Genomic DNA, 23,836 nt, shown 5'->3' on the forward strand with positions numbered 1-23,836 from the left:
GAGGCCCCATTTTTGTATGTAAGGGCGGCGAGATCGACACATATACTGCACAACCAAAGACGTGCAGATGCGATAAGTCGGGTTCGCATCCGGTGACCAACTGAAGGGTAGTAAATGGTTGTGTCACAACAGGCCTTAGGCAGACCAACTTTGCTGCGTGCAATATTGCATGGCCCCAAGCAGTGATCGGGAGCTTGGTACGTATGACCAACGATCGAGCAATCATTTGTAAGCGATTAATGAAAGCCTCTGCCAGGCCGTTTTGGGTGTGAACATTGGGTACAAGATGTTCAACTTCAACCCTAACCGACGTGCAATAGTCATCAAAAGTTTTAGATGTGAATTCTTCAGCATTATACAATCGAATAGATTTGATCGGATAATCAGGGTGGTGAGCCCTGAGCTTGATAACCTGAGCCAACAGTTTGGAGAATGCAGCGTTCCTTGTGGACAACAAGCACACGTGTGACCAACATGTGGAAGCATCAACCAAAACCATAAAATATCTAAATGGTCTGCAGGGAGGTTGAATCGGTCTACAAATGTCCCCCTGAATCTGTTGTAGAAAAATGGGAGGATTCAAACGAATCTTGTCATAAGAAGGCTTAGTAATAAGCTTTCCCATAGAACATGTTTGACATGCAATTTCATGGATCGAACCTAAGCTTCGGGTTAGTGGATGCCCATGTGAAGATTTAAGGATACGGTGCATCGCTATTCGTCCAGGATGTCCCAAACGATCATGCCAAAGTGTAATTTCATGCGCGGTCCCTGTGGTAGGGCCGACCACATAGTGGCATTCTATAGGGTGTATGGTTGTAATATACAGACCAGTCGGGATATGCTCTATCTTCTCTAGAATACGTTTCTGGCCATATTCGTAGAAAGTTATGCACATAAATTCAACTTCGTTTTCTACGTGGGTTTCAGCATGGTAATTGTTATCTCTAATGTCTTTGAAACCGAGTAACGTTCTTCCGGAACATGGAGAATAGAGTGCCTCAGCAATGGTCAAGATTGTACCATTGGACAACATTATACGTGCCTTACAGTATCCTTCTATCAAGTTGGATGAGCCTGAGAGGGTTGTCAGAGGTGCATTCTTAGGTATGAAGTTAGTGAAATAGATGCGTTCACGTAAAACAATGTGCGTGATTGCACTATCTGCCAGACAACTAACTTTCCCACTAGTCATACCTAGAATGAAAAATTAATTTGAATCGGTCACATGCATAAAAGTTTATAAAAACAAATATCAATTCAAAATAATTTCATTTATTCAAAGATTAAAACTTAATATCCAAAATAAATCGCCAACGAATAATCCAAAAACATAAAGGAAAGGTGGAATTTGGCCCCAATGGTCTTATTTTAACTAAAAAACAAGTCTATGTCTAAGATTCTAATCTTCCATAGGGGTAGTATCCTCCTGAAAGTCAGAAACCTCCATTTTTTTAGTCTTCGGTTCGTCCACTTGCATGAAGTTTGATTCAAACTTCTTACGACGAGAATGATATTCATCTACAACCTTCTTGGCGTGTTGGGTGCTGATTAGTGCTATAATGTGCTTCAGGCACAACAATAGCCTCAGTAGGTCGAGCTTGATGATTCTTTTTCAACAGCTGGTTCTGCTTTTCAACAAAAAGTAAAACAGAGATCAAATTCGAGAACTTGGTGAACTTCTGAGCTCTATATTGTTGTTGCAGGACAATATTAGAAGCAGATAAGGTCGAGTAGGTCTTCTCCAGGAGATCCTCTTCAGTCAAAGTTTCTTTGCAAAACTTGAGAAGTGATCGGATTCGACAAACTTCAGAATTATATTCATTCACAAATTTAAAGTCTTGGAAGCGCAAGTGCTGCCAGTCGTGTCTTGCTTCAGGCAAGAATATGTCCTTTTGGTGATCGAAACGATCAGCCAAAGCGACCCATAATGCACATTGGATCCTCCTCAGCATGGTACTGAGTTTGCAGAGCGTCATGGATATGTCTTCGGATAAAGATCATAGCAGTGGCTTTTTCAGGTTCGCCAACAGGTTCATCTATTGCTTCTTCAATAGCAGGACGCAAGTTTTTTGCAGTGAGGTGGAGCTTCACATCTTGAACCCACTTGAGGTAGTTCCATCCAGAGACCTCCAAAGCGGTGAAGTCGAGTTTGTTCAAATTCGACATGTTCCTATCACAAAATAGATGGACAAGATGTGGTTAGTGTAATGGAGAAAAATCAATCCATTCACATAGGAGTAGAACATACAGCTTCTAATAGACATGTATTGGTTTAATTGTGCATGAAAAACTTCGGGTTTCATGGGTGATATGTTGAAGTGAAAACTTCAGGTTTTCAAACAAGGCATGTTTATAAGAAACTTCAGGTTTCAAAGTAATTATGAACTTCAGGTTCATATATTCCTGTAGGCAAACGCAAATATATATGCAAACAAATATGCAACAAGTATATGCAAAAGTATTGTATAATTATAATTGAATTAATTATTTGGACTTCGGGCCAAATTAAAGTGTGGGTGGAAAAATATAAAACCCATTAGGTCTAAAATAATTTAGACGAATAAAATTCGGGGTCCAAAAGAAAACACTAAGCCACATGTGGCTTGAAGAAATTGTTCCATGAGACCTAGGCCTAAAAAAATGGGTTGTGGGGTCTCGGGTGAGCTGCAGGCTCACAGGGAGAGGGGTTGGGCTGCTGCAGGCAGACCTAGTTTTTTTTTTTTTTTTTTTTTTTTGCACGGGCTGGGCTGTGACATCGCAGAGCAGCAGCAAGCCCAGAGGGCGCTGATGCAGGCTGAATGATGGAGCCTCATAGGGCTCGAGTCAAGGAGAACCAGGACACCCTAGCAACATTGGGTGTCGGAACGCAACAGGGTGGACGTCAACGTCACTTCAGGCGACTGTCCTCCGGGGGTTTATGGCACGGTGGAGCATGGGGAACCAACTAGGAACGGAGATTGGAGAAATCTCGACGTGATATCAAAACCCTAGAATTTCGATTGTTATTTCAAAAGAAAAATTGAATCGTAGACAAGAACTCGTCGGGGACGACTGCAGGTCGTCGGGGGTAGTTGGGCATGGCTGCAGGCCATGTTGTGCGACAATTTCATGGGTGGCAACGCCTTCTGGGCGTCGGGTCTCAGTGTTGGGCCTGGAGCCATAGCTCCAAGATGTGTTCTCGGATCGGGGAAAGCATGGAGGTGGCCTATCATGGGCACTAGTTTTCTAGGAACAAAGAGGGCTGCATGCTCTCGGTTTTTTTTTTTAATTCAATTAGATGCATATATAATTCAATGAATCACATATTTACTTTGATGCATATGCAAATAATAGTTTCAATGCATGTACATATGTAAGATTCAATTCATGAAAAATATCAAATTCACATAATTGCAGCAATTTTGGTTATAAGGCATACACAATTTATGTAGAATCTAAAATATGTTAAACGTAAAGTTGGGTCATGCATCATGGTGAATGTTCATGCTATCAGAGCTTGCAAAATATCGAGTTAAAAGCCGTTGTTTTGAAAGAACCTGATTGCGTGATGATATGAATGAACTGGTTTGATGCAGAAAAAAATTATCCAACGTCAAATTCCTAAGCGCAGCGGTAGGAGCGTGCTGATAACGTGTTGTGATCTATTTTTATCTGACAAAGGGAGAGGGGCCTGCGGCACAGGAGAGAGGGAAGAGAGATGTGTATTTGTAGAATTGTAGGGGAATGTGTGTTGCTATCCCTCATACATTATGCCTTTATTTATAGTAGTAAAGGGAGAGAAGATATTCCTTCTTCTCCAAGTAATACAAGTTGTAATAGGAAATGATAACTAGAATCAAATCTAATTTAGGATTTACACAATCATACGTAAACTAGGAATGTTCACAACAATACTATAATAATAACAATTTATTGTGGCCTGTTTTATTTGAAGGAGAGGAGAATAACTGGTGTGGGACTCAACTTGCTATTGAATTTTGGTTAATGGTACGGCCATTCATTCAAAACTTACCACTTGTTCAGATTTCGGTTTTCATGATTTTACAAATAATAAAAAGATTATTTCTAAAAAACAAAAATTAAACGTATCAATTTAAATATTTTTTCCGTTCCAGAATTCCATGGCAAAAATTAAGGACGTGGAGATGAGTAACAAGTTATTTCTCCTTTTTATTTAGGACGAAATGAGTCACGGTGTGCAAATAATGAGGGGTTTGGGGCCGATAATATCAGAGACGATATTTTCAACATTTTAATGCATTATTTGGGCAATATATTGCGATATTATCAATAATATTGCGAGATGAAACCCAAAAATACTTGAAAAATGTTGAAAAATCTCAATCTTGCACATAGAGAGATTCAAACCCCTCCCTTTGTCAACCACGCACATGAGCCTTATCCCTTGCTACAGATGTGTTTGTGATTATATATTCAGCCTGTAATATTTATATGGTCGTTAAGATGTCTGCAATGCTTGCAAGCTAATATTTATTATCTAGGATAAATTTCTATATTTAAAAAAACACCAAGGGGATTCAAATCCCTCCCATTTTACTCCTTCAACACCTTGACCACCATATCACTTATGTTTTTGTGAAAATATGCTAAAATATTTATATATATGGTTTTGTTTTGAATTCTTTTTGCAAGAAACAAATTTGCACATGACAATGAATCTTTGACAATTTCTTTTCAAGTATCTACTTTTGAACTACTCACCACGTTCACTCACCTAACTAATTAGTTGTAGTCATATTTCTATGTATATGGTTAGGTAGTTCTATTTCTATATTTACAAATAAAATCAAATGGTCACATGCCATCCCTTATTCTCAACATCTCTCCAAAACAAAACATAATGCTCATGTTATTCTCAACATCTATCAACCTCAATTTCCCCCCAAGTTAAAAAAAAAAACTCAAATATAGTAAGTTATTCTCATTCATTATTGTTATTTAATTTGCATGTTTGTTATTATCTATTCCAAATTTTTGGTGGTATTATATTTTAAATTGTGTCAATTAATTACTTAGTCAATGGCATGTGGTTTTTAATTTTTCTATTTTTAATTTGGTCACTTACATGTGTGTTTATTGTCTCTTATTTCATTATTAAAGACTTTATATGTTTTCATCACATTTTGTTACATTTGTGTAATTATTATTTTATTGTTGGTCCACGCAGATTCTATTTGGCCTTTACACAAAGGGTTTCATATTTAAGGTAAGTTTACAAACTTATATTTATATTATTGTAATTTATACAACAACAAAAAAATTTGTGTGGACCCGTGCATGTGATCTAAGAACCAAATAATACTTGCATGTTAATTTTTTGAAGTAATTAAGTAATGTTGTATAATTATTCCCTAGGATAATTTTAATATGTTTAATGTTATTTATTATTTTATTATCAAATTGGATTACTGTTCATTAATATTAGGTTTTATTATTCCATATTATTTTTATAATTACTTAAATTCTTACAATCATTTTCTTTACTTCCTGTTTAATTCTTCTGTAGAATAACTTTATTATTTAGGTTCTCTTATATAACCATCACTACTATATTTTTTGGCCAAAAAATAATTGCCTAATTTCCATGAAAAATAAATATAGGTACGTTTAAGATGTCTAGTGGAGTTACTAAACGTGATCCAGCTTGGGAACATGGAGACCCAATAGACGGAAACAAACATGGCACAATTTGCAAATATTGTGGTCGGGTAATGAAGAGTGGTGGAGCGACACGACTTAAGTACCATCTTAATGGTTTAGATCCACGAAATAATGTCCAACGATGCGATAATGTCCCCCCAGAAGTGAAGGCATTCATCACCACATTATTAAAAAATAAAAAACACCAGAAGGAAAAGAAAACACATGGAATGGAAAATATTCGAGCTGGGCTACGAGGAGAAGTCATTGGCCAAGCGGTTGACAGTGATGATGATGACGATGAGGATGAATGTGATGATGACATGGGACCTGAAGAACGACACAATTTCAAACAAGCATTTCGTGCCTCAAAAGAGTCAGCATGGGAAAGAGAACACCTTCATAAAATTCCTAATAGAGCACAAGGTTCTGGGACAAGTGGTGGTGCACAAATGAGACGGGGAGCAAGTGTTAGAGAATCACAACCAACACCACCAATAGCCCCAAGTTTATATAAGTCATCTAAAGCATGTCAAAAAAATGTTTGGAGTTATTTCACTGGAGGTAATGTGAAGGAGGAAATGGGGCATCTAATTAGCAAGTTCTTTATCTATGAAAATATCCCTACTGAGAAGGCAACATCACATCATTTAAAAAATATGGTATTGGGATGTCAACAGGCCGGTGTTGCAGTACAACCTCCCACTCCTTATGAGGTAAGAAACAAATATGTGGAAATTGAGTATAAAGACATTGGCGAGTATGTTAACAAGTTGAGGTCAAAGTGGGAAACTAATGGTTGCATAATAATGTTTTACGGATGGATTGGCCCTACCAGATTCTCTATCATAAACTTCATGGTATACTCTAAGGGAAAGACAATTTTTTTAAAGTCCGTTGATGCTTCGTACCAGATAAAGAACTACAAGTATATTTACAAATTATTGAGGGATGTAATCATGGAGGTGGGAGAACATAATGTTGTCCAAGTCGTGACCGACAACGGTTCTGCATTTGTCAAAGCTAGAAAAAAGTTAATGAAGCATCATAATGTGTTTTGGACATCATGTGCATCACATTGTATTGATCTCATGTTTGAGGCAATGGGGAAGAGAGAGAATATTGCTAATGTCCTAAAAAGAGCTAGAACGATCACAAATTATATTTACAATCATGGTTGGTTGTTGGCAAAGATGCGTGAATTTTGCAAAGGAGAAATTATTCGTCCAGCTACCACTCAATTCGCCACCAACTATATTGTATTAGACAGCCTACTTAAGAAGAAAACAGGGTTGAAACAACTATTCACTAGTGACGATTGGGCCAACCATAATTTCAGCCACTCAAATGCAAGTTGTATGGTGGAAAGTATAGTGCTTGATCATGCATTTTGGACTTAATCAGAACATGTGTGCCAAGTGTTTGAACCTCTTTACAAAGTTTTAGGGATCATTGACATAGAAATGTATCCTACTATGGGGGCAATATATGAGTTGATGAGTGTAGTGAAGGAGGACTTGGAAAGAAAACATGGTGCAAGGTGGGTCATAAAGATAATCGATGACCGATGGTATAAAACATTATACCACGATTTGCATGCAGCAGGTATAAATTATGTCATAATTTGCAATTCATTTCTTTAGTTGCAAAAATATTATTTCTCTTATTAGAGTATGTGTTTCTTTGAATAGCATATTATTTGAATCCTTAATACCAATATAGACCCGGTGTTGGAGATGATGGTACCCTTATACGTGCTGTACATAATGTATACTCTAAATTAGACTCTGCATCACCAGCAGTTGGCCAATTTGGAAATGAGGTACACAATTACTTAAATTATAATAATTACATTGTTGGATTAAACTAACACGATTTATTAAATTCAGCTAACATGGTTTAAAGATGCAGGAAGAACTTTTGGAGAACCAACATTAGTTGCTGCTCGAACAATAATGTCTCCTAGTGAGTGTAAACATATTTCACGATCAGTTTATAATAGAATTTGTTGGAGTTATTAGGCTTATCAACATTGTTTTTCATTATAGCTGAATGGTGGATCATGTATGGGACTGATGCACCAATTGTGAAAAAGTTAGCAATCAAAGTATTATCACAAACAACTTCCTCATCTACTTGTGAAAGAAATTAAAGTACATTTGCACTCATACACACAATGCAAAGAAATAGGTTGGCTCATAATAGGTTGGAAAAATTAGTTTATTGCTACTACAACATGAAGCTTCAAATTCGAGATAAGGAAGCAGAAATAGATGGTGTCGACCGTGGTGACCCACTAGATGTGTTTGATATTGTTGCTGAAGATGATGATACAGAGGGTAACCAACTTTATCAATGGATTAGACCTCTTCATTTAGATGATGATGAAAGCAACCCAGCTCTAAGAATTGCTGAAGAAGCACGTAATGAAGGGATAAATGTAGAAAGAGTATTAGAGGAAGAGGTGGGATCTAGCAGCATTGACTCTTTGGAATAACTTTTACGCCCAAGACCAAGAAACACTGGAATTCCACCTTCTTCCAATCCTACACAACCACAAGATCCTGCTGGTGCTAATGATAGCTCTAGTGTAAGATCAGGAGACTCACCTACCACCGAAGGTGGGAATGATGAAGGATATAGTGGAGCTGGAGGTAGTGGTGGATATGGAAACTATGTTGGACCACCTCCTGGATTTATGAGCCCCTTCACTGGTAAGGCAAACTTCACGCATGCAATATAGGATGAGGACCATGGCAGTAGGTGGGCAGGACTAAGAATTGGTGCCATAGGGAAGGACTATACTCATAGAGAAAAAGGCAAGGGGATTTTGTCAAGTCAAGAAGATGACTGGTTATCTATAACTTCGGACACTGTTGGAGTGGGAAATAGTAACTATAGTTATACTCATAACCAACCATTTCTCTACCCTTCATATCTCATTCCTGTTGGGATGGAATCAAGCGACTCATGGAAAGAATTCGAGACTCAATCTTCAAATGATTTTGCTTATGGATAACGTCAACCAATCTCGGATCCATATGGGTGACATGTTAACAATTACATACAAAACTATTTTGGGGATTTATCATTTGATGACTACTCTTCACAATACACTTACTCTACACATAGAGATGATGAAGATAGTGAAAATTTTGAACCTTATAGGAACTCTATGTGGTACTAAGTCACTTATGTATCTTACCATGCAATGTATAAAGTGTAAAATATTGTACTAATTCATTACATATAAATGATTATGGTGTGTTTAAACTTCTTTCATTAATTACTACATATTTTCTACACTCACAATGTTTGCCAGCTCGCTATATAATCAACTTAAATCAGTTAAATCCATCATGCAATGCATTTCCTTCCAATTTTTTGTGATCAACTAATAGATAATTGACTAAATAAACATCCTGCAAAGTTTCAATAAAAAATTCCAAGTTTTTCTTACAATTTCGGTGGTTTTTATTCAATTTTTATCGATATTGATAATATCCCGATATTTTCATCGAAATTTTCGTGTTTTTGGACTACCGATATTTCTGATATCATCAATATTTTAGACCTTGGTTTGGGGCTGCCAGGATGATGGGGCAACACGTCTCAAGGCGGCGAAGTGGAAGGATTGTGTGAAGCCAAGTCATCGATTTGGGTTTTAGGGAGTGGGGAGGGTTAAACCCTCGGGCGAGGGTGTCTTTCTCAATGGGCAATGGTTGTATTGATTTGGAGGAAGAGAGAGATTTGGGGTAGCCCATAAGTTTCTTTGAGTTTATGAACCTCTTTGCCCACATATTTTGAAGAATTTTTTACATGCTGAAAGTTAGGGTAGCCCATAAGTTTTGAATTTTAAAACACTAGGGTGCAGACGGTGGTTGTTTGGGGGTAGGTTGGTCTGGGTCTAAAAATGTCAGGCAGTGTGTTTTGGGATCAGGTGAGGATATTTTGCTTTCATTTTGTTTAATATGAATTGTGGATGGGAATTGGATTCTCTCCGAGGCAATGCCTCGGGATCTTCCTGACCGGACAACACGGATTGTTGGATTTTGATGAAACGGCTACAATTATTATAACTTTTAGAAGGACCCTCATGTTTATAGCCATTGAATCAAAATCCAATGACCCGTGTTGTCCGGTCAGGAGGATCCCGAGGCATTGCCTCGGAGAGGATCCAATTCCTTGTGGATGAATATACCATGACTAACAACAAAACTATTCTCACAAAAATTAACCCTTGTATCTTGTCTCTTATTCTTCCGGTTGCTAACTAGAGAAGATGGCTTAATTTTTTTTCCCCATATTCTTATAAAGAAAGAAAAAACAAAGAGTAGGGAAGAAAACTACATACATCATAGAAAATTTAAGAAGAAAAAGGGAGAATGAGAGGAAAAAGATGGATCATTAAATGAATTTTATGGTGTTTATTAATTAGTAGAACAAATAATTATGAGAATTTTAAATATAAAAGAATAATAAATAATTATATTTATAACTTGTCATGTGACAAGTTTTGAGGGGAATGTAGTGCCAGTAGAAAGATCTAGTGGCGAGCTGAGCCCCCACACAAGTTTTTCTCGATGTAAAGAGAGGGTGGGGCAATGTAAAGAGAGGAGAAATTGTAGAATGCTTAGGGATTGTTGTGATTCTCCCTATATTAGTGTCTTTATTTATAGTAGACTAAGATGAGAGGAATAACTTGTCCTCCAAGTAAGTACAATCTTATAGTGAGAGAATCGCTAGAATAATGGATAACCTAGAAACCAAATCTATCTAGGATTTACACAATCGTAATTAGATAATATTTATAACGCTCTCCCTTAAGTGTGTAAATTCCCAAGTAAATGTAACATCAGGTTTGGCAAAGTTGAGGAAGTTGACTCGTTGGCACAGATCTGGGAACACACTAGTCTCAAATATGAAACTTGCATATGGAAATAAGTCTCACAAAACCCGACTAAATAGAAGCCCAATATTGGACAAAAACCCATCATCTAAGGAAAATAATGACTTGGATGCAAAGCCAATTTAAATGCCTACGAGACATATACAAAGGTACGACCAAATGTGTGCATCGTTAAAATCTAGTCAGATAACAAAAACTTCAAGGAAAAAATGCTCATCATTGTAGAGAAAAAGAGTACATTAAGATCAAGTGAATATACTTTGGTATACTCCATTTGAGTTTGTGTTGACCCTAAAAACTACCAAGTCTACGTGGCACGTAGACCGAGTAATTAATAAGCTATCTACATCCTTCGGTTGTGTGTGGGGCATGCCAACTCGTCAGCTGAGCTCAGCCATGGAGTAAAATGTGTTGACGTTGCGTTGAGCGCTCTGCTGACTTCTTGATCTTGCCACTGCAGCTGAGAAAGGAACACGTCTTGGCCTTTAGGTTCTAGAGCCTAAAGACAAGGCTCCTCACTACAAAACAAAGTGTCATTAGTGAGGGTCAAATACCGTCGAAAAAGGCATTTTGCCATCGTAAATACTTATTTTTGACGGTAAAAAGCCCTTGTTGGGCGTCGGAAATTGTCCCATTGGAAATACTTTTGTTCCGACTAGCCGTCGGAATTAAATCATTTTCAACACACATGACTTCTTGTTAATAGTTATATTTATGTCAGAAGTGAATGTTGAAAATGGAAAACTTATTTTATTTTTGACATGAAATTGTGGTCGCAAATACTTAAATGATCGTTGAATATACTTTCTAAGTGTTAACATCTGTTTTTTGCGATGATTTTCTCATAACCAAAACATTGTGTTGAAAAATGTTATTTACAAGAGCGCATAGTCATCACAATTATTATTACCAACAACTAAGAATTGTTGAAAATACGCACAAAAACATATTTGTGAGGATCAAGAGTCGTTGGAATTATATATTTGCAATGGTGTTACTTCGTCAGCAAATAGTATTTCCAACCAATAACTTTTCTGGAGAAAACTACATTTCAACCAATGATGTTTATCGAAATTTGTATTTCTGGCCGTAAACTACTACTTTAGTCTATCGCAAAAAAATATTTTAGATAATATAGGGTTATCGTTAAAACACCTCATCGGAAAAAATAAAGTAAAACATTTCAATGGGAATTGATGTAAGAAATATATGCTTTCTGGTAAAAATTCCACTGAGCATTGCTCAAAGAATATTTTGTATATATTATCACTAATAAAACAAAAATATATAAGATCAATGTGGTAAAACCAATACATCCATTACAAACCTAAGATATGTGTTTGAACATATTAACACATATCACTATCCTCAAACTCCGAAAATGCAAACTTGAATTCTTCCGAAGATGTGCAGATAAAAGCATCTTCTCTTTTGTACATACGTGTATGTAGCTTCTTCATCACTCCTTCACATAGCTCCTTCATTCACTCCTTCATATTTAACAAGACGAAGATCCTGGAATATTATGTGAATAAACCTTCCAACATAGAAAATAAATTTTGACTTTTAAGTTTTTTAAAAAAAAATCCTGGATTCCCACTGGTTTCTATTTAGTGAATCTCCAATAATCGAAACAAAAATTAATCAAATTTTGCAATCTTCCGACAGCAATTCAATCTCCTCCTCTTCCTCTTCTTCTTGAGCAGAACCTAACAATTCAATCTTCTGGCCTCACACGATCAACCCACAAACACAAAAAAAGATAACACAAACAACAAGAACAAAGACCAATATCCAATGCCCATCCATTACCTATTTGCTGAATATCCTGAAAGAAGAAAATGCAGAAAACATAAAACACAGAGATCAGAAAAAACACAGAGACCATACTACCCAAGCATTTTGTATACTATTTTCACAGATTCGCAGCATGCAGAGATTCAGCAAACGCAGGCATCAAAGTGAGTAACGAGAGACATGATTATACCTTTCTTTTTTAGATCAATTGACCACGGGATTTCCGCTACTCTCTGAGATGCTCAGTTCATCATTTTTCTCGAACTTCATCTCTTATCGAAGTCCCTTGTGGGTGTCGTAGAATTGATGATTTATGCACTGAGAGTTGAAAAGGTGGAACTGGGCTCGGGTTTGCAGAAGTGGAAGCGTGTGAATTTTTTTTTGGATGAAGGTAGAAATAGAGATAAAAGGAGAGGGATCTGAGATTTTGAGAATGAAATAAAGGATGGAGGCTAGACTGAATAGGAGAGGCAGAGAAGCTGCGAGAGAGAAATGAGGAGGAGGAGAGAAAGCTAAACAGCGCTAAACGCTATCTTTGGAAATAGAGAGTTGAGTTTTTGGGCACCATGCCGAAATTTTGGTAGCCCTCCATAATTTTTGTCTCCTGCTGCCTCCAATTTTTTTTTTTAATTTATGTATGATTCTATTTTCTTTTTGTCAAAATATATGATTTTATTTGAATCTATCATTTTGACAAATTACGTATTCTACTAGACTAGTTTAACGATCTAACTGTCAAACTTTTTTGTATATATTCCAAGATCACATATGTCAAAAATCACAAAAAAAAATCTATTAAGAGATTAGGTAACGGGACAAAAAATTTCTACGGTTATAAACGAAAAATTACTATTTAACGGTTATTTTAGCTCCGATTTTGATGATTTGTACTGCTACACTCCTGACCCTTTAAGAATACAATGACCAAATGTGATTTTCAATTTAAAATATTTACACTAGTAGATACCCTAAAATCTTAGGTTATACTTAATGGAAGTATAAAATAAACTCTTAAGTGTTTGTTAAATCTACTGTTTTGATGAGATACGCATTCTACGCAATTAGTTTCAACGATCCAACCGCCAAACTTATTTATATATAATCCGAGATCCCATACGGCAAAAATCGTAAAAAACAAACATTCAAAGATTAGGTAACGGAACGAAATTTTTCGACGATTATAAACTAAAAATCACGATTTAGTGGTTACTTAAGTTCTAATTTTGATGATATTTTATAGCTACACTCCTCGACCCTATAAGGATATGAATAAATTCGATCTTCAATTTAAAATGTTTACACTCGTGGATACCACAAGTCTTATGTTATACTTAATGGAAGTATGAAAGTGTTTGTTGAATCTACTGTTTTGACGAGATACATATTCTGCACAATTAGTTTCAACGATTCAACTGTCAAATATGTTTGTATATAACATCAAAAATCGAAAAAAAACAAACATTCAGATATTAGGTACGAGACAACAAATTTCGACGGTTATACACGAAAAATCACGATTCAACGGTTATTTTAGCTCCAATTTTGATGATTTTTTACAACTACACTCCTCGACCCTTTAAGAATACAATGAATGAATTCAATCTTTGATTTAAAATGTTTACACTAGTGGATACCACAAATCTTATGTTATACTTAATGGAAGTATAAAATAAACTCTTAAGTATTTGTTGAATCCATCATTTTGACGGATATGCATTCTATGAAACTAGTTCAACAATCCAACCGCCAAACTTGTTTGTATATAATCTAAGATTGCATGCGTAAAAAATCGCAAAAAAAAAAAAAAAACATTCAGAGATTAGGTAACAAGACAAAAAAAAAAAAAAAATTGACAGTTACAAACGAAAAATCATGATTTAACGGTTATTTTAGCTCTGATTTTTATAATTTTTTTTTTACAGCTACACTCCTCGACCTTATAAGAATACAATGAACTAATTCGATTTTCAATTTAAATTATTTACACTAGTGAATACCACATAATATAATATTTACATTGGTCAATGATCTTTTTTTACGACAACTATATGCCCATATAAATAAATATGCATTTCTGAGAGCCCTTGGTTGCCCTAAAAAATAGATAGTTATTTTTCACGGCCTCTAGTTCCTCTCGAAAATACACAATCACTTCTGACAACAACAAATCATCCTCGAAAATAGAGAAATTACTACCGACGACCACTTGTTGCCCTCGGAAATAAATAATTACTTTTGACAATTAAAACACAACATTGGAAAAAATATAACTATTACCAACGAATACATATTTCATCATAAATAAATGTGGCACCAAAATTTCCCTCCAAAAATAGCTATTTTCGACAGCGATGCAATCCTTTTCTAAGGGCATTTTGCATGTTGAAAATAGTAAACCTCTTGTCGACATATTTCCGAGAGAACCTAAATTTTGGTCTAAAATAATGGTTTTTCCAAGAGTATTTGTAGGCCCTCATAAAAAGTTGGTTGCAAATGACCATTTTTTTTGTAGTGGCTAATTCTGCGAAGTTCAAATATCATATTCGGCTTTCAATGTACCGAATGTAAAAACTTGGTAAAACCTCACTTCACCAAGAAGGCTAATGAGATGACCTCTACCAATAAGGACTCGAAAATCCTTATTGATCGAGACTTGGATAGGTAACCAGTCGGCCTCGAAGCAGTGCTGTTTATCCAAACCGAAGGTGCTCCTCGATCGGCTGATTCTATGACTCCAATGCTATTTATCCAAACTGAAGATGAGTTGGCGGAAAAAGAAAATAAAAATCTCAAGGTTATTGAGAGGTTTCGTGTAGAGCGAGAGTTTGCGCATGGTAGTTTCTATGTTGAATTGGAGATGCTTTGTTCATTGCACAACGGTTCATATTTATAGTGATGAAGAATCTGATGAGCATGAGTAGATAACACGACTTTTCTTGATAGCCGCATATTTTTACGCTGACCTAATGAATGACCAGTTGATAATGCATAAGTCATGCTTCCTACTTCAACCAGGAGACTCCCTTCTCCATTTTATTGTCCAAATGCACTCATGCAATCCGTTGCAACTCACTAAGTGTAATCATTATCTCACCATTATTCCATCATCCTTGACAATCCTGATCAGTACCAAGACACGTGCATGATAACATTTAATCATCATCATTATCACCAAACTTGAATTGGATAATAACAATTTCAAGAAATCCAATCCCATCCTGCATGCTTCAATTCCATCCTGCATGCTTCATTATTTGATAATGTGCCTTAAAGCATATCCCCATTTATCTTGTACAAGAAAATATCAAGGTAATTTATCATTAAAAAATAATATTATGATGAAAAATCATAATCTTATCCTTTAACAATAACAAAAGTATCTTCTTGATATCTAACGGTGTGAAGCTATGCTCACTCAACGGTCTTAATTACTCGGGCCGATGGTGTAATTTAGGTCCAAACAGTTTGACATAATTCCAAAGAGAACTAAAAATGTTATAACTCAAAAAGTTTACTCATACAATTCCTTGAACAAGCTTCTGGAAGTAAACTTCGACAGTGACTTAGTGAAAGCTTAGCCAGGTTGTCCTAGTATTGGGGGAACTTTAGGCTGAGATAGAATTGGGCTTTGGTGGATACACTTTTGCTTATCCTGGTTCGTTTGCATACCAAGTTTTGGGATTCCTCGAAAGAATTAGCATGTCTTGAAAATATCTCAGTTAGATCAATATCTCGAAGATAGTGTGAGTAGGCAAATAATGGCTTACCTAAGTGAGGCATGGTGTGGAAGCTAGAAGTTTATCAGCTTAGCGTGAGAAAGAACTTGCCCGGTTAGGTGATTTAAACATTTCGAAGTAACAAGATATTAGAATAAAATAAATAAAGGTATCAGAAATCCTCCTTTTTTGTGCTTTTCTCAGAAAATCCAGTCTTTTGACAAAACTCTTCTTCACATCGTATGGAGTTAAGGCTCATGATTCTTCAGTCAATCATAAATTAATTGTGACTATTGTCCTTGTTTTTGTTTTAGCTCGTGGATAAAACTTTTACTATCAAATCAACTATGAACTGGCCCTGAAAGATTTTCTTTTAATGCTTAAGATGTCCTTAACATATCCCCAGAAGGAGCATTCCTTGAAATATGCCATCTTGGTCTTCAAAATACTGAAAATGTCTAGAAATGCCAATCTTGGAAAGCTGCGCGCTAGACCTTCTTTTCTTTGCCACAGTCAAATGGTTTTTAATTAAATTATGGAATTTTGATATTATTATCTTGAAAGACTCATCAATCCACTCCAATTGAAATTATTCCAAAATTCCTTCATTTTATTATTTTTCGCCAAAAGTAGATTTCCATGTAGATGAGGGATTTGGACAGGGGAATATGAAATCACTTTCAATGAAAGCACTATTTGTTGGAACCAATTTCATGCACATCCATGAGTGGAGACTAAATCCAGTCAAACTAGTCCATGAACTTCGATGAAGGGAGAATGGGGTGTTAGCAATTAGATATTGTAATATATAATTTTAATAATTGAATTATAAATAGTGTTAACCATATTTCTTAGAAAAGTTATGTAATTTAGGTGCATTCCCTTGTCAAATGATGTATACTTATAGATGAAAAGTTACATCTCTTTAATAAGAAGTACTTGAGTTCTATATAAACTCATGAAACCATTATCATTAATATAGAAAATTAGAGTTAAATTTTTTCTCTTGAGAAATAGGTTTCCCCACTCTGTTTCTCTTGTTCTTCGTTTGTCAAATTCCGAGTCGTGTCTTGAGAGTACGGAATATAAAGTTCGTTGCAATATGAAGATTGAAGTGTTTCGACTTCGGATTATAGATTGTTAAATTCTGGTAGATAGACGCCTACTGAACTACAATAAAAATAGTAGGGGTGAAATTCTGTCTTTAGGACATTCCATTTATACAAGCCTCAATCTCCACATTTGTCAATTTTCTAACTTTCTCTCTAGTTGTTTATATTAATCTCATACATAATTGATGTTGTGAATTCTTGATGATTATTATTATTGAAATTCTTTTGTTATTTTTATATTTCCTAATATTGCTCCAACAATATAAAGACAGAAACTTTTTCTCTTGCATTCTTAGAGAATATGAGTCTGAGTAATAGAAGTCAAGATCAATAACATTGAATGTAGCTCTAAACACTAAGAAGAAGAAACTCTGATCTTTCTTTGAAAGATTTGTGGGGCTGAGTTTTATATGCATATTGATGTATATTAGTAGAATAATATATGTATGTTGTCATACTAGTGTTAGCTGCATCATACGTTTTTGAACTTCTGATTTATATATATTGGAAGATGTCTGTTGCTTTTCATGACAGTTATTTGTGTGTTTCATTGTTTGCATATGTATGTTATGGCATACATGAGTATACGTATATCTCTTGGTCCTGGTTATTGTCAATATAAAATGAATCTGCCATGCGTATGAGATTAATAAATAAATTAAAAAATATATCTGCATTTGATAGGGAAAGGGTACGATGTTTTTGACTAATTCCCACGATACTAAAATTTGAATTTCTCATATGGAATGATGCCAGAGTGTTCTTTATGGAGAAATCAACAAAAGAATGAGTATTTGTTGATGAGTCTGGCGTTAGATCATAATGCACGCTGCTTGTTGTATATTCAGTATACAAAATAGAGAAAGATCAAGTGCCAGTGAAGGGACTGGTGGTGAATTGAAGAAACATTGGAATTGCTGCAATGATCAGTATGCAAACTGGTGTTATTTGTGGTAAAGTGAAGTTCCAAATTTTTGGAAAACCATTTTTCATTGTGTCAGTTATATGCTTGTTGTGTTTTGCCGTCTGCCGTGTCTTTGGAGATGGCATCCTTTCATACCCAAAATGAATAAAGGGAAAGGGCTACCCTCTTTGATAAATGTTGGAAGGGCATCACGACTTCCACCATCATAATTAAATTAAGAATGTTATGAGGCAATTTGGATATAGGTTTTCTTTCAGATTTTGCAATCTGGAAGTTAAAGCTCTATATGAAGAGGTGTAAATCACGATAAGTGTCAATGGAAATCAATTACATGGTATTTGTTCTAACCAATTGGTTGAGACTGACGATAGCATGAACGATGATTTTTCCCAGATATATTCATGAAACAAATGCAGAGCAATTTGATGTTTGGTTGTGCCCGATATTTCCTAAAGAAATATTTGTGGATTAAAATGATATGCCTTTTGATCGTTAGCACTGGATTTGAATGCAGCCATGTTTTAAGGATTTCCTATTATTACTGCCAAAAGATGTCTTTCCTCTTTCACCGAATTGTGTCTTTGGGGTAGTTGAGACGATGCACCGCTTGGCATCATCTGATGAAAAGGCATTGGAATTTGGTTTAGAAGATAGACATACAAAGAGGCCATGATTGAGAGAAGATTAAGTCTTGAAATTATTTAAATGAGGAACAACGTCAATGTTTGGATAGTCAATGTGTGGACCTCAATAAAAGTGGACATACTTTCATGCTGCTCTAAAGAAGTGTGCATTTCCGAGAAGAGGGAAATGTCATGGCAACCAATAAGTTAAAGTGTGGGGGTCTTTCGTAAAAGGAATGTGACGAGACACTGAAAAAGAGGCTTATTGAGTAAGCATGCACAATTGAATTAGACAAGGTCATGCTTATTAAGTATGCATATGAAACTGAATGTACATAGCCATTGGGTTGTGTTATTCATAGCTCAGAGCATCCACATGTACTAGATGAATTCAATGATGCTAACTAATTGAATTTTTTACAATATGAAGTCAAAGTACATAAATGGAAATATATGCAGTCACATAAGGAAATCAATCCTCAATTAGAGGTGTACTGGATATGAAGCATATTGACTTCATATATTGTGATGGTTTGTCGAATAGTACAAAGTAGAATGTCTAAATTGAAAAGAGTAATTTGCAAGATAAAAGAGATAATAAGCAATATATTTTATGATAAACAATTTTTAAGGTATGAAGAGGTTAGAGACCTTCTTACAAATACCTTAAATGTGGGGGAGTATGTCCAAGTGTTAGCAAGTTACTTACTAAAGTCCCAACATGTACAGTTGAGGACTTGACATTGTAAATAAACTATTCTCGTATGAAATATAATTTCATAAGATGGATTGTGTACACCGTTAAAGATAGTCAACTTAAGTGGTACCAATTATTAAAGGTTTGATTAGAGAGTAAGTTGATCATCGAGGAGAATGAGGCTAAAGCCAACATAACTAATGAATTAGCTGGGCGGAAACCTAACTTTGTTGATTGGAGATCTCATGGTCTAAGTTCAATAGGCAAACTGGTTGGACACGATTCAAAGAAGTTAACACACTACATACCTCATTCCTATGGTGGAAGAAGTGTGTTGTCTGCAGAAGTTTTAGGGTGTATATTTATACTTAATGACAATGATATCTTATAAATAAGAGGAATAAAGCATACTATTCTTAATCAGTGGTCACCTATATGAGAGTAGAAGTGGGTCGCTTCTATGAGTATGCGATGGTTAAATTCTCTAAACCTCTCATGAATCCGAGAATTGTTTAAAACCAAAATGAACACAACCGTATGAACCGTAATATATTAGGATTAGTGATGTGAGTTGCTTATTGTCTCAGTTTACTGTTGCAGTGAATAGTTCTAGATCTTCCACATCCATTGCATTACCAAGTAAACCCGATAAGTATTCACTAGGGTAGGTTCAAGTCCAAAAGACACATCTCCCGATGCATCTCTTGTCTGCCTGTACTCTTAAATTCTTCCTCATTTTTCATTCATGTGGGGAATTGTTGGAAATTATATATTATAATATACAATATTGTAATATATAATTTTAATAATTGAATGAAAAATAGTGTTAACCATATTTCTTAGAAAAGTTATGTTATTTAGGTGCATTCCTTATAGATGAAAAGTTACATGTCTTTAACAAGAAGTACTTGAGTTCTATATAAACTCATGAAACCATTATCATCAATATAGAAAATTAGAGTTAATTTTTACTCTTGAGAAATAGGGTTTTCCCACACTGTTTCTCTTGTTCTTCGTTTGTCAATTTTTGAGTCGTATCTTTAGAGTACAAAATATATAAAGTTTGCCATAGTCCGAAGATTGAAGTGCTTCGACTTTGAATTATAGATTGTTAAATCCTAGGAGATGGACACCTACTGAACTATAAGCACAAGAGTAGGGGCGAAATTCTGTCTTTAGGACATTGCATTTGTACAAGCCTCAATCTCCTAGTTTGTCAATTTTTCTTTCTCTCTAGCCTTGTTTATATTAATCTTATACATGATTAATGTTGTGAATTTCTTTGTGGTTATTATTATTATTATTTAAATTTATATTGTTATTTTCATACTTTCTAATATTCCTCCAACATGGGGTTGATTGGGGTGTGGTTGAATATGAAAATGACTGCATGCGTATCTCCAAGGAGTAGAATTAAACCACGGGTATAGTTTTATGAAAGAATAGTGTGAGCCATCCTTGACGAATAGCGTATGGCGGAGTGTTGGGAGATGAGTTCTCCATTGGCGTGTCTACACGATGGCGTGAGGATCTCTATTAGGGGATAAAGAGAATGAATATTGCAGTTTCATAGAGGGAAATATGCAAACGTAGGTGGATATTTGTGGTAGTCTTGTAGAGAATGAATTGATTGTCCTAGAGAGAGATAGATCAGAGAAGGCGAGATTGAAGTCCATTGATAAATAACCAAGCTAGTGTATTTATAAGGATTTTAAGAGTTCTTGTAGGTTAAGTAATCTTCATCAAATTGGGAGACTGTGGGAGGAAATCTAGGATAAGATACCTAATCTTCCTAGAATCATGATTATATTGCCTAATTCTTAAGATATCCTAATTTGTCTTTTGGTAGGGTTTCCTATAATTGGTAGACAAGTAATATCTTTAATCGGCCTAAGCCTATCCTAACGGACTACGTTCCATGGGCTTCGGGTATTCTGATCATTCTCACCACGTGTCATAGGCCTAGAAAATCATTGTCCCACATATCTCAAGATATAAAGGTAGGCTTGTGGCTCAAAGGTTCTCCCAAGAGTATTAGCATTGATTATCTAGATACATGCAGTCCTCTTCCAAGAGTATAGCATTGATTATCTAGATACATTCAGTCCTCTTGTAAGACACATCACTATTAGGATTTTATTAGCTTTAGCTGCCATTAATCATTGGGATCTTAGATAGTTAGATATCAAAAATGCATTCCTATATGGAGATATTTAAGAAGAGCTTTTATATGAAGCAACCTCAAGGCTTTGTTGATGCTTCTCATCCCACCCACATGTAAAATTTGATGAAGTCATTATATGGTTTAAAACAAGCCCTAAGTGCTTGGAACTCCAAGTTTACCAGTTACTTGGCGGCTTTGGGTTTTCATGCTTCAGCCTTAAATACAAGTTTGTTTGTAAAAAGGGATGGTTCAAATATGATCATACTTCCTTTATATGTGGATGATATCGTCCTTACTAGCTCTAATTCATCCAAAGTACAAAAAGTGATACAAGAGTTATCTAAAGTGTTTGAATTAAAGGACGTGGGAAATCTTACTTATTTCCTAGACCTATCGATTACATATAAAGACAACATTTTTGTTAATCAATCCAAGTATATCAAGGATCAGGAAGTACCAAAAAGCGACCGTTTTTGCTACCTAGGATCTATCTTGCAAAAGAGGGGAGTTGGATGGAGACCTCAACCATAAAATTCAAGTTGGATGGATGAAATAGAAGAGTGCATCGGCATGTTGTGTGATCGTCGTGTGCCATTGAAGCTTAAGGAAAATTTTTATAGGACGACAATAAGGTCAGCAATGCTTTATGGCACGGAATGTTGGGTGGTGAAGCATCAACACATACATAAAATGGGTGTAGAGGAGATAAGAATGCTTCGTTGGATGTGTGGGCACACAAGAAAGGATAAGATTAGGAATGAGGATATCTGAGGTAAAGAAGGAGTAGTTAAAGATTAGGAATGAGAATATCTGAGGTAAAGAAGGAGCAGCCAAAATTGAAGGAAAGATGAGAGAAAATTGGTTACAGTAGTTTGGACATGTGAAACGAAGGCTTACTGACGCTTTGGTAAGAAGATGCGATTACGGGATAGAGGTTCAGGTTGAAAGGGCAGAGGAAGACCTATGAAGACTTTGGAAGAGACTTTAAGAAAAGACTTAGAGTATTTGGATCTAACAGAAGACGTGGTACAAAACCGAGCGCAATGGTGTTCTAGGATTCATACAGTTGACTCCACTCAATGGGGAAAAAGCTTTGTTGTTGTAATCCAAGTATATCAAGGATTTGATTTACAAGGCATGGATGGATTCATGTAAACCTGCATCAACACCTTGTAAACTTCACAATCAAATGCTTCATTCAAAAGAAACATTGTTGACAAATCCAACTTTGTATAAGAGCATAGTTGGTTCATTGCTGTATTTGACCTTTACTAGGCCAGATATTGTATTTGCAGTAAATTTAGTATGTCAGTTCTTGACATCACCAATTGAAATTCATTTTGGAGCTGTCAAAAGAATTTTCATGTACCTTCAAGGAATATTTCATAATGGCATTGTTTATTATGTAGATATACTTGCCAATCTTACTGCATTCTCAGGTTCTGATTGGGCTGCTGATCTCAATACTAGAAGGTCAGTGATAGGTTTGTAGTTTTTCTAGGAAATAATCTTATTTCATGGCAATCTAGGAAGCAAAACAGTATTGAGGCTGAATACAAGGCTCTAGCTCACACTGCTGCTGACATAACTTGGGCTAGAAACATTATGAAAGAATTGTGTGTTGTTCTGTCCAATTCAACAATAATTCACTGTCAACATGCTTGCTATAGTTTTGCATGAAAAATCTAGTTTTGCATTCAAGAATCAAGCATTTTGTCACAGACTATCACTTTGTGGGAGAAAAAGTTCAACAAGGAGATTTGGAAGTAATCTACATTCCAACAAATGATCAAACTGCTGATGTGTTAACCAAGGGTCTTCACAGTCCTTCCTGTGTTAGACATTGTTAAAATCTCAAGCTTGGGAATCCCAGCTGAGATTGAGGAGGGTGTTGAACATAGTTGACTAATGCCACATCATTAGACACATCTCAAAAGTCTGTTAAGATGGTTAAAGGTTGTTAAAAAGAGTCTGTTAGGTGGCTTACGAGCTAATAAACTTGTCTTCGATATATAACATGTATTGAGTCAGTTTGTAAACACGTGATTGAAATAAGCAAAGATCAAATTCTAATTTATCTGTCTCTTTCTACAGCTTTTATGTTCATCGTTGTTCAATTTTTTCTTTCATTTCTGCATATCTGATATTTGTTATCAGCTAGAACTGTCCAGCAGTTTAAACAACTTTATAAAATAAAATAAAAAGAAGACAAGATTTAAGGTCATATCT

The sequence above is a fragment of the Malus sylvestris genome, chromosome 9 (assembly GCF_916048215.2).
Source record: "Malus sylvestris chromosome 9, drMalSylv7.2, whole genome shotgun sequence".
Lineage (NCBI taxonomy): Eukaryota > Viridiplantae > Streptophyta > Magnoliopsida > Rosales > Rosaceae > Malus > Malus sylvestris.